This window comes from Cinclus cinclus, chromosome 13, assembly GCF_963662255.1.
Source record: "Cinclus cinclus chromosome 13, bCinCin1.1, whole genome shotgun sequence".
Classification (NCBI taxonomy): Eukaryota; Metazoa; Chordata; class Aves; order Passeriformes; family Cinclidae; genus Cinclus; species Cinclus cinclus.
In genome coordinates this window covers 2,574,285-2,588,687 of record NC_085058.1, presented here as the reverse complement: position 1 = coordinate 2,588,687, position 14,403 = coordinate 2,574,285, and positions in this window count along the sequence as shown.

Below are 14,403 nucleotides of genomic sequence, written 5' to 3'. Positions count from 1 at the left end.
GGGCATTCAAGCTTCCACCTCCACCCCTCGCTGCTCTGTGTGTGACCCAGGTTCACGGGGCAGGTCTGAGGGACTTCCCATGAGCGTTTTCTTTTCCTTCTGCTCCACTTTCTGAGCCACACGCTGATTTTTTGTTTCACTTTCCCGTGAAACTCTCAGATGACCGAGGCAGCACCCCCATGAATCGTGCTGCGTTGCAATTTCATTTATTCTGCTTGAAACTGTTTCTCTCAGCATGGCTTGCCAGTGGTAAAGAGCTGGGACAAAAGCTGAGCAAAGGCAGCAGCCCACCTCTTTTCCTAGGCTTGGATGTGCCTCTCAGCATCCCTGGCTCTGGCTTCTTCCCCATCATCCCAAACTCAATGGGATCCCTTTGCTGCTTGGATCTGGGGAGCACCGGAGAAGGATGGAGATGCCCTGGTGCTGTTTTGGTCTGGCTTTGATAAGGAGTTTGCTCTCCAGCTTGCCTGTCCCATCCCACTCCTCCATCTTGAGAGCCTGCAGTAGGAAAGAAAAACACCTGAAAAAAGTGACAAAACCTCCCCACATTTAGATTTTGAGTGTCCCTGATGCACCTGGTGCAGTGGCTTTGCACCCCGGGGCTCTGGATTTGGCACCTTCACCCCCGGGTGCTGGGATGCCACCCACTCCAGATCCCCAGAGCACGTGAGGTGGCAGGAAGTGGGTTTGTCCCCAACCACAGCCCAGCCAGGCACTGGGGGAGGCCAGGGGTTGCCACGGGGTGACAGATCAGCAGTGGCAAGTGACAGCTGGGGGTGTTGGGAGGTTTTTTTCCTTTCCTTGTTCTGGCAGGGTTCAAAACAACACCATGAGACGCAAATCTTCCTCCTGTAAGATTACAGTGACAGTGGAAAAGGGAGATGATGCAAAGGGATAGTGGTGGTTCCATCCTCTGCCCTCATGGTTTGCTTTCCACGTGCCAAGTTTTTTTGTCTGGCCAGCCCTTCTGACTTGGGAGAGGCTGGGAAGCAGCTGCATGACCCTGAATGGTGATAAGGTGGGTGCCGAAAGACCCAGCAGGGCTGGGCACAGACTCCTTGGCACCAGCAAAACCCATAGCTTGGCTTTGGTGTGGCAGCCTCCCAATTAAAACTTGGAGGTGCAGGGTTCTTCCCCTGACCACCTGCCTGGGTGAGTGCTTGAAAAATTGTTTCTAGGAGTAACTGATTGTAATTAGAACTTGAATTCCCTGGAGCCGTAATGCTCAAACATGCACATGGGACTGAAATAATCCAATGGGACAGTTCCCTGCTAGATCACCCTGTCTGGGGTTTTATTCATGGGATCTCATCCTTTAGATGGAAATGGGTTTTTTCCTCTGGGAATGCTGGCTTTGGTGTTGTACCTCACTTTTCTGATTCTCCAGGGAAAATGGGATAAAGGAGCTGGAATAACCAAAAAGCTTTTGTGCTGTCCAGGGAGATGAGGAATAAAGGTCACTTTAGTCATCACAATAAAGATGTATTTACTCTTGACCACAGGCTCCTAGGATCCTAAAGGGAGATGGGGCACAGAGACTCCTAAAATCAGGCTTAAAATCAGTCCCCACCAAGTGTGATCACAAAGACCCCTCAGTTTGAAATTGGGGAGTGCCTGCTGTGCTCCCAATCCCCTGTCCCATGGCATTCCACCCCTGGCAAGTCATCGTTGCCCCCTGCCAGCTGTGGGGAGAGAGCACCCCAGCAGTCCTTTGTCCCCCTGGTCCCACAGGAGTACCCAGAAAATCCCCCCACATCCTTCTTCCAGCACTGGGGGAGCATGCCAGGACAGGCAGTGCCAAAACAAGCTGGGGGAGGGCCAGCACAGCAATAACAGCTTTATAAAAGGGATTTATTCCTCTGTGGCTCCTTGCATGGCTGGAAGAGCCTTTCCCCAGGAGAGCTGTACCCCCAAGAACAGCCTGAGCCCCCAGGCCTGGCTCTGCTGTGTCGCTCTTGATTTCTACGGGGTGCTTGGGTGGCTCATAATTTTGGATAAATGTGATTGATGAACTCCAGCGTGATAAGGATGAGGGAGGAAAGAAAAAAAAAAAAAAAGCCACGTCAACCTGAAGGAATGTGGCTGGTAGAGAGCCCAGCCTGAGGCTGGCAAAAGCCCTGGGAGAAGGGATCGGGCGTAAAAAAGGGACAAGATGAGAACGTGTGCCTGAAAAAATAGCTGAAAACCTTCCATCCTTGCTTCAGGGTCTCTTGTCCCCCAAATACACTGCAGCTCTGAGGCCATGGCATGGGATGGCTCCAGATAAACTCCGCAGTCAGCCAAACTTCCTAACTGGGGTAATTGATGGCCTGAGCTGTTGTGTTTGCACAGGGCTGACTGTGCTCCTGAGGCTCCAGCCTCCCTCCAGACCACTGCTCTGCTTCCCCGAGGATCAGGAACCCCCGTGGGGTCTGGGAGCCACGCCAGAGCCCTGCCAGCCATCCCAAAGCAAGCTCCTGTGTGAGTGGCAGGCGAGGGAAGCATTGTCCCTTTGTCCCCCTGCCTGCTGGACACATGGCTTGGGCAGCCAACGCCGTGCTGAGGTTTCCTTCACAGCTGGGAATGAGGGTGGCAGGGAAAGCCCTGCCCCGGTTCCCGCTGCCCCCTGTGCAAACACATCACGTTTGCCATCCTGGCAAACACGGCCCCTTTATAAAGGCAGCAAAATTTGGCTGTAATGAGAGAACACGGCCATTATCAGAAAGAATTGCAGCTCTGGGATGTGCCAAGGCACAGGCAGACCTCTGCCCCTTGTTCCCATCCAGAATATCCTTCCTGAGGGCGGGGAGCTCCCGCTCTTGCAGCATCCCCAGGGAGTCTGCATCCTGCATACCCTCGGGGTGAGTCTGCTCTGAGATGCTCTGGGTGGATGTTATTTACAGCAGCATTTTTCAGCGATAGGAAATCGCCCTTGGTGCCGGGGGGAAAAAAAAAAAAAAGAAAAAAAAAAGCTGCTGAGGTGCGGGCTGGGTGCAGCTGGAGCGCCCAAATACCTGCAGCCCGTGAACCCTACCAGTTGCCTCAGCAGAAAGTCAATATTGATCCTCCGTCGGCGCTTGCACGCACCGGCACTCCCGCTGCCAAAGCAGAACAAAGCCCAGCGCGTCCCTCCAGCACCGCCTCTCTGTGCCAGCACTATAAAAACAATCATCATTCAATTACTGAGCCTGCTGGGGCTTTGTTGGAAGTCAAATACCTGGGAAAAGCCATAGAGAAAGAGAGCTCCGGCTGCTCTGCTTCGTACTCCTCACCCTCCTCTCCCTCCCCGACCCAGCACCCATCCTCTCCCAGAGCACCCATCCGAGCTGGATCGCTGCAGCGGAGGGACATCACCTCACATCCCGTCACATCCCCAGCTCCATTGTTGTGCCAGAGCCGGGACATGGGAACTGGCAGCACCCCAGGGAACTAAAAACTCAAGTGCTTTGAAGGCTTGGCCTCCGAAGGGGGAAGGTGATGGGGGAGCAGAGAGGAACCAAAACCCAGCAGCGGAGAAACAGGCGGAGGGCGAAGGGGAAGTGAAAGCAGCTGTGATTACTGAAAGCTCAGATGTGAAAGAGTGGGAGCGCTATCTTTGGGGCTCTCACTTCCCTGTCTGTGCAGGTTTTCTTGGCTTTGGGCTATTTTTAACCCCGTTCCTATCTTTGCTCATAAATTCCACCCTGGGGTGGGTGGGGTTGGTGTCACTGGAGGTAGGTGCCACATGTACCATCAGAGTTTGGAGTTTGGGGACTGCTGAGCATCCCTGCATGGTGGGGCTTGTGGGGCTCACCCAGCATTCCTGGTCTGCTGAGTTTTGGGAACTGTTCCCTGCCAGGGATGCAGATATATTCAAGCTGCATTAGCCCTCTCCGTCCCATGGCACATGGGCTGGATCTGCATGTTTGGCCTCCAAGTAAGGAGGTATTTTAGTCTTTTAAGCAGACTCGCAAATATACGGTCCCTTTCCCCAAATATTCTCTGCAGGACTGGGAACCTGGTGGTGGGGCAGAGTGGGGTGTTTGGGTACATCAAGCACTTTAGTAAAAGCCTTTTTAACATGAAACACTTGTCACCAAGGGTTGAAAGAGCTCCTAGTCTCATGTCAAGCAAGGGTTTTCTTTCTCTAAAAATAATTAATGATGCTTCCTCTAAATGGTCCTAATCCCTGCAGCCTCCACGCTTAGTTTTGAGTAACAAAATTCTACAGGTGTGTGGATTTAAGCAATTTAACAGCACTAATTAAAACAGTGCACCCCCTGCCCCATCCCTGGAAAGAGTCAGCGTAACTCGGTGACCTCGGCTGGGCTGTGTGACTGCTGTCCTCTGTGGGACCCCAAACCTGGGCTTAAAGTTAAACCTGGGATTAGAGGCTGTGCTGAAGCCAGCAGGGTGAGTCCCTCACTGTCCTGAATCAGCAGTGACTGCACAGGGAAACCCTGGAGCAGACAGCAGTATTGGAGTGTTGGATGCTCAAAGAAGGGAGCTGGATGAGGGTCCCCTGAGCTGTAGGGGACAGAAACCTCTGTAAAATTCACACCACTCCCCCACACACCCATTGGGTTTAACCCACTTAAGCCTCTTTGCTTTGTTCTGCTGTGGAAGAAGCATCCTTGTTCTCTCCCAGAATTCTCCCTGGGATGCCCTCCTTCTTTTTAAAGCCTGTTTTTTCTCTTCCCTCTGCTTCTTTAATGCTGCTGGTAATGCTGCGTTCTCTCTATACTGGCCTTAAATCCCGTAATTGACAGGTCACTGCAGTTAGTCCTGTTCCAGGGATGGGGAGGGAGGCAGGTCCTGCTCCCTGTGGAGGAGGGGATGCAGAAGAAAACATCCGAGGGCTTTCCCTCTGAATTAAACTAACACAAGAAAGAAAGAAAGGATAATATAATTAGCTGGGGAGGAAAAGGCAGAAAAAAGTCACTCCCTGAAACCCAGCCCCTTTCATCCCGGGAGTTCCGGCAGGGGAGATCACAGGCGAAGCTGGGTTAGATGTGCTGGAACATTTCCAGGCCTGGAGTGTTTAAATAGAAAGGTTATGTACCTGGGAGATTTATTTCATGTCTTAATTGCTTGTTTGTTTACATGACTCGGGAGCTCTTTACTGGTGTTTGCTTTGCTGGCTCACTCAGCTGCTGAAAATCCCGGCCTGCCGCGTCCCGACCTGGCCAGTGTGGGCATGAGGTTGTCCTTGGGCTCCAGCTCCTCCCCATGACCCCTTCCCATCCCCCCGGAGCCAGGAGCCCTCCCATGGCACCCAGGTGTGCCGGTGGGATGCTCCAGCTGAGGTTCCACCGTGCCAGCATCGCCTCTTCCCCTGTGGAAACCACAAGATGGTGAGGATGGACCCCTCTGGGCCAGGATTTGAGGCTTTCCTTCTCCCGAGCATCCTGCCAGGCCCAGCAGAGGTTGAGATGCAAAACACCACGGGTTTGGGTTGGGGTTTTGTTTTCTCCCTGGTCTTGGTTCTCTGCTGGCCCCAGCCTGCACAAAATTTTGGAGGAAAATCAGCTCTCTCCTACCATGGCTCCAGAGAGAAGTTTTAGAAACACCTGGAGAAGTGCAACAGCTTCTCTCTCACCCTCCTCTCTTGGCTGTATAGCTGTATACATATTTTATGCTAATTTTCTCTTGTTTTTATCTCGGTTTATGTTAATCTTCCCCTTTCACAGGCGTGCCTGGACAATGGGTGCAGGGTGCCCTGGAGCTCTTTGGCCCAGCGGGTGTCCCGATGGCAGATGGTCCCCTCAACCTCGTGCTGGGATGGGGAAAACCTCTTCCCATCCCCCTCCCTGCAGCAAATGGATCCTTATCTCAGCCTGGCGTCCATCCCTGGAGGGCAGAGGGGAAACTGCTCTCCTGGCTAGGCCCGATAAGGAACAGCCACCCCGATGGATCAGTGGGATGACCTTGGGAGGAACAGCCTCGGGGGCGATGGGGAAACCAAAGATAAAGGGGAGCATCCTGCCCAAGATGAGCTGGCTCCGCCCTTGAAATGAGGAAGGTGTTTCCAAAACAGGTGGCTTGGCCCCAAATCATCTCCTAACCCCTGAGGATCTCCTGGCACTGAAGTCAGTCAGCAGTGGCCAAGTGTGTTTGGGAGGAGCTCATGGAATGTGAAGATATTTTTTTCTTTTCTTTTTTTTTTTTTTTTTTTTTGTTGTTGTTGCAAATGTGTTAACATTGGGGGGTTTTTTGTGTTTTTTTTTTTTTTTCAAAATCAATCCCTTTCTCAATCTTTTCTGGATGCAGAGGAATACACATTGCTAATAAGAGATAAATCAGAGCCTCTGCTCTTCTTCCTCACTCACCTTTTCTTCTCTTCTTCCTACCATTAAAATCTGCATCAACACAGATAATTAAAATCACGTTTGGGACAAGTTTCTTGATTTATCCTCTGAAATTTCTTTTTCCTCCTGGACTTTTGAACTGTTGTCATGGGCAAGGACTTCCCCACATACTGCCCACACATTTTTTGGGGATATGATGGGGATTTTAGGGAAGGCACCAACTTACAACCATCCCAGGCCATGATGGTGTCTCCAAGCTTTGAGGCTGCCTCCCTCAGTCTTTCCTCAGTCCCTCAGAGTCAAATCCAGCAGGGCACAGCAACCCAGCCCCAGGCCATCCACTGAGCCCCTTAAGATGTTTGGAGCAGCAAGGAGGGCTCCAAGCTGGTGCTGTGGCCTGTGGTGGGATGGGAGGACCAAAAGCTGTGGGGAATTTCTCCCTCTTGCTGCAGGGTGTTGAGGAAAAAATGTGTCAGGATGTGGTGATGGGATCATCCAACCATGCTGGGTAATGGACCCACCTCCAAAAATTCATCATTGCTTGGGGCTGAGAAGCCCTGCTGGGGCTAGAAGGCCTAAGCTGGACTTGTGAGCTGGGAATCACCTTTTGGAGAGCAGATGGGACCCTGCACTGAGCATAGTTCTGCTGGTACTGAGCTTTGATGGGAAAGTGCTGGATTTTGGGACTGTGGAGAACAGAGAAGGCTCATCCAGGATTTTCCTGGGCTGGGATTTATGTATGCCACAGGTCAGCTGATGAAAAGTCTGGAAAACCCTGGACATGCCATGTCTTGCAGAGCCACTGGCTTGGCAATGCCAAAGCCCAGACCACTAATTACCTGCCTGAGGATAAAAAACTTGGGGATTTGTGTTTTCTTAGTGTCTGATCCAAGGAGGTCCCCATCCAAGTGGCACCAAGAGTGCCCCAGGGAGATCTGGCGTCATTCTGGAAATCATGCAAAGCAGGAAAAGCTTTGAAAGCCAAGAGAGGGAGGAGGAGATCCCTGGGTGTCACTGAGCATCTCCTCCAGGCATGGCTGATGCAATGTGAGCCTTTCCAAAGGCTGGGAAGCCCTGGGAAGTCCCCAGGAACTTTGGTGGCATCAAGGCCAGCTGCCAACTGGGGCTGGGTAGTCCCCAGCCCAGGGGCAGATGCTGAACTGGGGCCAAGCTGTGGTTCCCTGTGGGAAGAGCTGATCCAGCTGCTGTAGATCAGATGGCATCAGATATCCCCGAGGGAGGGTCAGCCAGGAGTAAACCTCCTTCTGACAGGTTTCCATGAGCTGCAAGATGATGAGGATGTGGGGTTGGGATGGGGAAGAACAAGGCAGGGGATAATTTCAGCCCTAAGTCCTGAGCAGCTCCTCTCCTCTCCTCTCCTCTCCTCTCCTCTCCTCTCCTCTCCTCTCCTCTCCTCTCCTCTCCTCTCCTCTCCTCTCCTCTCCTCTCCTCTCCTCTCCTCTCCTCTCCTCTCCTCTCCTCTCCTCTCCTCTCCTCTCCTCTCCCATCCCATCCCATCCCATCCCTGAACTGGCAGCATGGTTTATCCCAGCTCCACCTCATTCCCAGCCCTCTTTCCTGACAGTTTCCACAATAAAAGCCCTGCTGAAGGAATTGGGGTCAGCCCCAACATCAGTGTCCCAGTAACAGAGGGATGGAAAAGGACAACTTGTACATCCAAACAGGCAGCTGGGGGATGTCCTGTCCCACATCAGGCTGGAGAAGGTCCTGCTGCCCCATGGAGGGATCCTACAGCAGGTACAGCCAAAAGCCTCATTTATTTATTTATTGTTATTTTCTTTTCCTTTCTAGGCACTGAAAATTGCTGCATGGGAATAGAGGTGTGTGAAGGTGATGAATGGCTTTGCAAAACAGATGTTTTCCTTTGATGGGCACCAAAACACCTGAGCTTGCCCTTCCTGGCTGGAGGAGTGAAATTCCCTAAAAAGGCTCACAAATACAGGCTAAATCAATAGTTTCAGGAGTGAAAGAGGAAGGCTGGAGGTGCCATTGCAGAGGAAGGGAGAGGCCAGGCTCAGCAGTCTGAGATATGTGATGTCCATGTGCTGCTTCTGCCCCAGCCAAGGGGATTTTCCAATGACCTGGATGTGAGCAGGGTACACTCCATCCCTCCCACCAGCCCTGGCTCGGGGCAACTGGGTTAGATGAGCATCCCTGAGCCTGGAGTTGGGGAACCAGGCTGGGGTGGAGGCTCCCAGGTCCCAGGGATGCAGCACCCCAACTTCAGCTCCCTGGTTTGCTTGTTGAAATCGGGCTTTTCCCATAACAGGAAGATTGTGGTGTTCCCTCTGCTTCCTTGGAGGAGCAGCATGTGGGCTGTGAATCATACCTTGGGTAGCAGAAAGGAGATCTTCAGGGCTCTAAACATCCATCCGTCCATCCATCCATCCATCCATCCATCCATCCATCCATCCATCCATCCATCCATCCCTCCTTCCCTCCATCCATCATCCACCCATCCCTCCATCCATCCCATCCTGAGTCACTGCACCAAACCCAGGTGCTCCCTGTCATCCCAAGCTCTCTGCCACTGCTGCTTTCCTCCCTGAGGGCGGGATCACAGGGATTTGAGGCCGTGGATGTTGATGCACATCATTTATCCTGGTTTATCCTCTGTGTTTGGGATGTATTTGTACTTTCTCCTGGTACTTCTGAGGAGCAGAACCCAGGCGGCTGTTGGCCTGCAAAAAGTTCAGCGGACCTCTTCAGAGAAACATTTTTAAGTTTAAAGAAAAAATAAAAGGAATTATTTATTTTTAGTAGCTATCTTTTTGTTTTATTAAACTACTTAGCTGGTTCTTCAAGGCATTCTAGCCCCAGCAGCATCCCATGGTGAGAAGTTCCCTGGATAAACACGCAGCCTTAGCTCACCTCTGCCAGGGCAAGGACCTGGCACTGGAGCATCACCAGTAATTTTCCACCCATCTCCATGCTGTGGAAATACACCCAGGCATGGAAAAAGCCTAGAAGGGAATAAAGAAGACACTTGGCCAGTAGAGCTTGGCTGGCTCCCAGCTCAAGGAACAGCTTCAGGTTCATCCCCAGCTCTCCAGGGCTTGGCAGGCTCGGCTGCCTCAGCTCCTACAAACGGGACAGGCCAGCAGCATCCCTGCCAAAACCCCGGGTGCTCCTGCTCCAACAGTTCCCTGCACCCACGGGTTTGCTGCGAGACAAAAAGGAGGGAAAGTGGCCTTTTTGTGGGGTTTGGTTGGGATTTTTTCCTTCTTCTCAGCGCAAAGAGAAGGAAATACTTGGTACGGAGGGGGAGGTTGGGGACAGCGGGGATGTGGGGGTGGGAGGCAAGCAGTCCCTTGATGAGGCTCGAATTACTCCAGCCAAAACCCACGTTAACCCGAAGAGCGAAAGGAGGTTTTTACGAGGGCAGTAAGTGTCTCAGCCTGGCGGGACGGTGATTGCCAGCCCGCGGCCTCGGGCTCTCCGAGGAGCCGCGGGTGCTCCTGCTGCAATGGGACTCGAGCTCCGTTTCCCAACCTCGCGGTGCTAATCCCTCTTACCTCAGTGGTACAGCAACAACCCCCGGAGGCACCAGCACCTCCCACTGCCGCCGGCTGCAGAGCACAAGATGTTCCCAGACAAGGCTCCTCACACCCTGCACAGCCCCGGCAAAACAAGGGCGGCTTCCCAAATCCCACCAGCATCCTTCCTCCAGCAGCTTTCCATGGAAGAGTCACTGTCCCCGGCCCACTTCCTCAAGAACTCGGGTTGCTGTGAAAACAGTGGTGAAACAGGCTGGGAAGGGGGCACCAAGGGCAGACGTGCCCAAGGTCTGTGGTGTCCTGATGAATCCAAAGATAAGTGAGGAGAGGGTGATGACTCGCTGCCTCTTGTGCAAAACCCAGGACCATACAATGCATCCAGCGTGTCTGAAGGAGATGTTTCTCCAAAGGATTTCTCTTGATGCAGGAGGATGAGGGCAGCTTCAAAAAACAATTCCTGGAAGAGGAAGCCACCCGGGACACCAAGACCATCGCCAGCTCACTCTGCTGGGTGCAGAAGTTCACTGAGGTCTAATGTTTTCCTGGGATCCTCTGCTTCAGCTGATTGTTGTGGAGGAAGAAAACCCATCAGCAAGGTGTTCCTCCTACATCCAAGCCACAGGGTAGCAGTCAGTTCCTGGGAACAGGCTGGCCAAGGGTTGGCCAAGCTCCAGAGTCAGGACTGGCAGGCCAGAGCAGGAGGGGATTATTTGGTGGAGGTGGACACAAAGGGAACAAGAGATCCCCATTCCCAAGGTGGCTAAAGGGAGCTGGAGTCACCAGGATTTAACCCCATGGGATGAATGACTGAGTCACAGGGGTGACCACAAGGATCTGTTATCACAAGGATCTGTTATCGCTGGAAAATGTGTCTCATGAGGGCATCAAAGCAGTTCCTTGTGTGCCAGAAGGAAGGGGGAAGGGGAGGAAAAGAGGACAATGATCCTCTGTGCCAGGCAAAGAGAGTTATGTGGCCCCCAGCCCCTCTGGGAAGGTGCAGGAAGGGGTTCGGAGCCCCATGCCCTTCTCTTTGAGAGCTTCTTCAGCCCATCCTGGCAGGCCAGGGGCTGGGGGAGCTGGGAGGGGAAGGTCTCGATGTCTGACAGCACCTGGGAGCCAGAGCTGGGCCCAGCATGTATTACTCACCTTGAAACTATGTGAGTAAACAGAGAAGGCTCCTCTTCCCGGTCCCAGCTCAGCAATTAGGCTGCAGACTGGAGCAGATCACAGGGATGCTCTGCTCTCTCTAGGGAGTCCTTGGGCCAAGCCACCCAGGAGAGGAGGGTGGTGAAGCTTGAGTTGGCCTCCTGGGCCATCCGCTCCTATATGGAGCTCCTTGGAGATGTCTCACCAGGAGGAAAGCACCCCTTTCCCATCACTTCTGGTGTTTTTATAAACTGTATCACCATTTTTTGTTGCTGAGCAGCAGTGACACTCATGGCTCATTCTGACGTGGGGCAAGTGGAGCCAACTGGGAAGAGCCCAGTTGAGAGACTCAGCATCAGCTGGGAGGAAGAAGAGATGTTCACACAGGAAAGGGACCTCCCTACTGGCACAGCAAAAGCCTCTGAGCTCCAGGGATTTGGTGGCCACCACTGCAGCTGTGAGACCTATTGGATCCTGATGCCTTCCACCTTGGTCCTTGGGGTTCCCACAGAGGCTTGGCTCTTCTCTGTTGAAACCCTTCATCCATCTTTGTGTCCTGTTCCCCAGCAGAGCCCAGAGGAAGAGGAGAGACCACTCTGGACTATCCTAGAGGGAAGAGAGCAATCTCCAGAGTAGGACTGGAGCCAGCCCAGAGCCAGGGAGCCTTGCAGAAGACTGAAGTGTTTTCAGGATTGACAGTGGTTTCTGCAGGCAGGAGAGGGAATAAAATGGTCAAATTCCTCACAGTTCCATGCCTGTCCTCCCACACAGAGTAAAGGAATGTGGGAGATAGCTCAGCAGTGCCATACAAACACCCTGGAGAGGTGAACCTACCCCAGCTAGGAGAGAACAAAAACTTGTAAAGACTTTTGGAGCATCTTGATGCATCTGTGGGAGGCTCGTGGGCACTGGATGGGTGGGAGGCAGCTGATGTAACTTCCCTAGCCTGAAGGAACACAGAACACATGGACATCAGAGATAACTGGTGGAGACAGAGTCCAGAGATGTTACAGAGCCTTGTAGCCATTCCCACACTGGGAATCATGTAGAAATAAGTTCATCAACCATTCCAGAGCTTTAGGTACAGGCAGCAGCATCTGTGCTGGCACAGACACAGGGACTCTCTTTGGGAGTGATGCCACGGATGGGAGGAGAAGGAGAAGAAGGTCCATGTGTAGCTGAGGTTCAAACTGGGTGACCTCAACCAGAGCAGAAATAAAGGGAGGGGAATAAAACAAAGAGGTAAGAAATGAAATGGCAGCTTCCTCAGGCTGATCTCTTGCAAGGCTTACTCAGAGTTACATCATGGTGCTTATTAGGGTGCAGATCCCTGAGAGCCACGGCTCCAGAGCCTCTGGAAGGATCCCTGGGGAAATGGGGCCCCTTGGCCAGCAGCCAGGGCAGTAGGGATGGCACCCCAATCCCAGCTGTGCCACTGAGGGCAGCTTCCCAAACACGGACACTGCTGCTGTCCCCAAAGAGGGGTTCGACTTAGCCCAGGGAGGTGAGGGGTGTTTGGGCACGGGGCTGGCTCCTGTCTGTGCTCATCCCTGTGTTCTGTGGCTGGGACTGCACAGCTGCTGCTGGCCAGAGCAGAGGGCAGCTCGCCAGCTTCCCTGGCTCAGTGGTCACCACACCCAAGGCTTTTCCAAGATCACAAGTCTATTCCTCACCACACAGCTCTGAGCAAGGTGGTTTCCCTGCCCTGGCTGCTCTCTTCCTCTGAACCAGGAATGCTGGGGTGTCCCCGGAGGTACCCAGGGAACCAACCTGGGTAGGGAGGGGGCAGCATGCAGAGGTGGGGCTCACAGGGGATTCCAGCCCAGGAATCCCTACTCTTGGATATGAGATTCCTGCTAAAGGCCTTCTCTCATGCCCCATAATGCTCCTGATGCTGGTGAGAAACCGTGCCATGGGAGTGGCATGGATGTTCCATGGGTATCCATCCTTGGGTTTGAGGGTGTTTCCTTCCTGCAGGCAGGGAGCAGGTGAGGTTCCCCAGCACCTGCATCATGCCTGCTGAGAGAGCAGGGAGCGTGTCAGGAGCATCCCCAGCACTGCCACTATCCCAGGACTTCCCACAGAGGCAGCATCCAAATGTGCCAAACTTAGCAAGTCTGGCCGTGGAATTCAGCCATGGACTCCATGTCCTGGTGCAGAAGTGGTTTTCCTCAGCTTTGGATGGGTTCTATCAGCCTGCAGGCTGCTCCAAGGGGCTTCTCCCTCCCTGCATCCTCCCCCAGGGTTTTGCAGGATTTCACCTCCCATACTGGGAAACAAAAGCAAAAGGAAACACCACGTTTTATTTAGTATGAAGTGCGGGAACGGCGTGTGAATGCCCAGGCAGTAATTCAAGCAGGAACATAGAGCTGGAAAACTTTCAGCTCCCAGACTCGACCCAAGCCTCAGCACTTGGCTTTGTGCTGCTCATTCATCCACGGGGTTATTTTTGGATTCCTCCTCCTGGGAGAACAGGATTAGTTTTGTTTTCAGTGTTCCTTGGAGAGCAGCTTGCTGAGGCAATGACTTAGCAGAGAAAAACTCTCTTGGCTGGTGGGGTCTGCTCGATTCCATGATTCTGGGTGGGAAGGTGATGAGGTTTCATGTCACTTGGGGATTTATTCCCACTCTGCTCTTGCTGGGGCTTAGATATCTCATTACCAGAGATAATTATCTAGAGATAATGAGGTACCTGCATCTCTGGGTTGCTGGGCCTTGGATTTATTGCTTTCCTGGGGCAGCAAGCAGGGTAGCTTGGGATTTTTATTTATTTATCAATAATTGTAGGCCCTGGCAGGATTTGAAGGAGATAAAGTGTCGCTATGAGGTCGGACAAAGATGGACACTTCAAAAGTCAAGTGGCAAAAGCTGAATTTTAATGTTCACAGCCTATTTTTACACAGTTTTCAAAAGCATCATGTTTAATCCTAACTGGCTAATAACTTTCTTGCCACTCCATTCATTGGTCAGTAGGTGCTCGTGTGCATATGTGCTAAGGTTCTCCTCTTCACAGATATTTACATTTTTTTCTTCATGGATTCTCATGGGTTAGACTTCTTATTTTAACAGGTACCAGATGGATCTCACTGTTCCCATTCCTTCCTTGTGGGAATTTACCAGGCTAGTTGTTATCTATGCATAGCCAAAGTAACAAGGCCTTACTTTTGTAAGGTGTTACCTATATGCAACAATAAAGCTGGAAAAATATCTGATGAGCAGCCAGACTTGCCCATGCTATATTTTCTTAGAATCATAGAATGGTTTGGATTCTAAAGGACTTTAAAAATCCAGACCCAATTTTCTCCTAAACGGGATCTTACCCTGAATAGAAGGAGATCCAGAGCAGAGAGGGGTGGGAGAAGCTGTAAATCCACACCCCAAAAGACTCTCAGAGTGTGGGATGTGACTTCCAGGACAGGGAGAGATGTGGGTATTTCAGAGGATGTTTGGGTCTTCTCTAACTGCCAGCACTC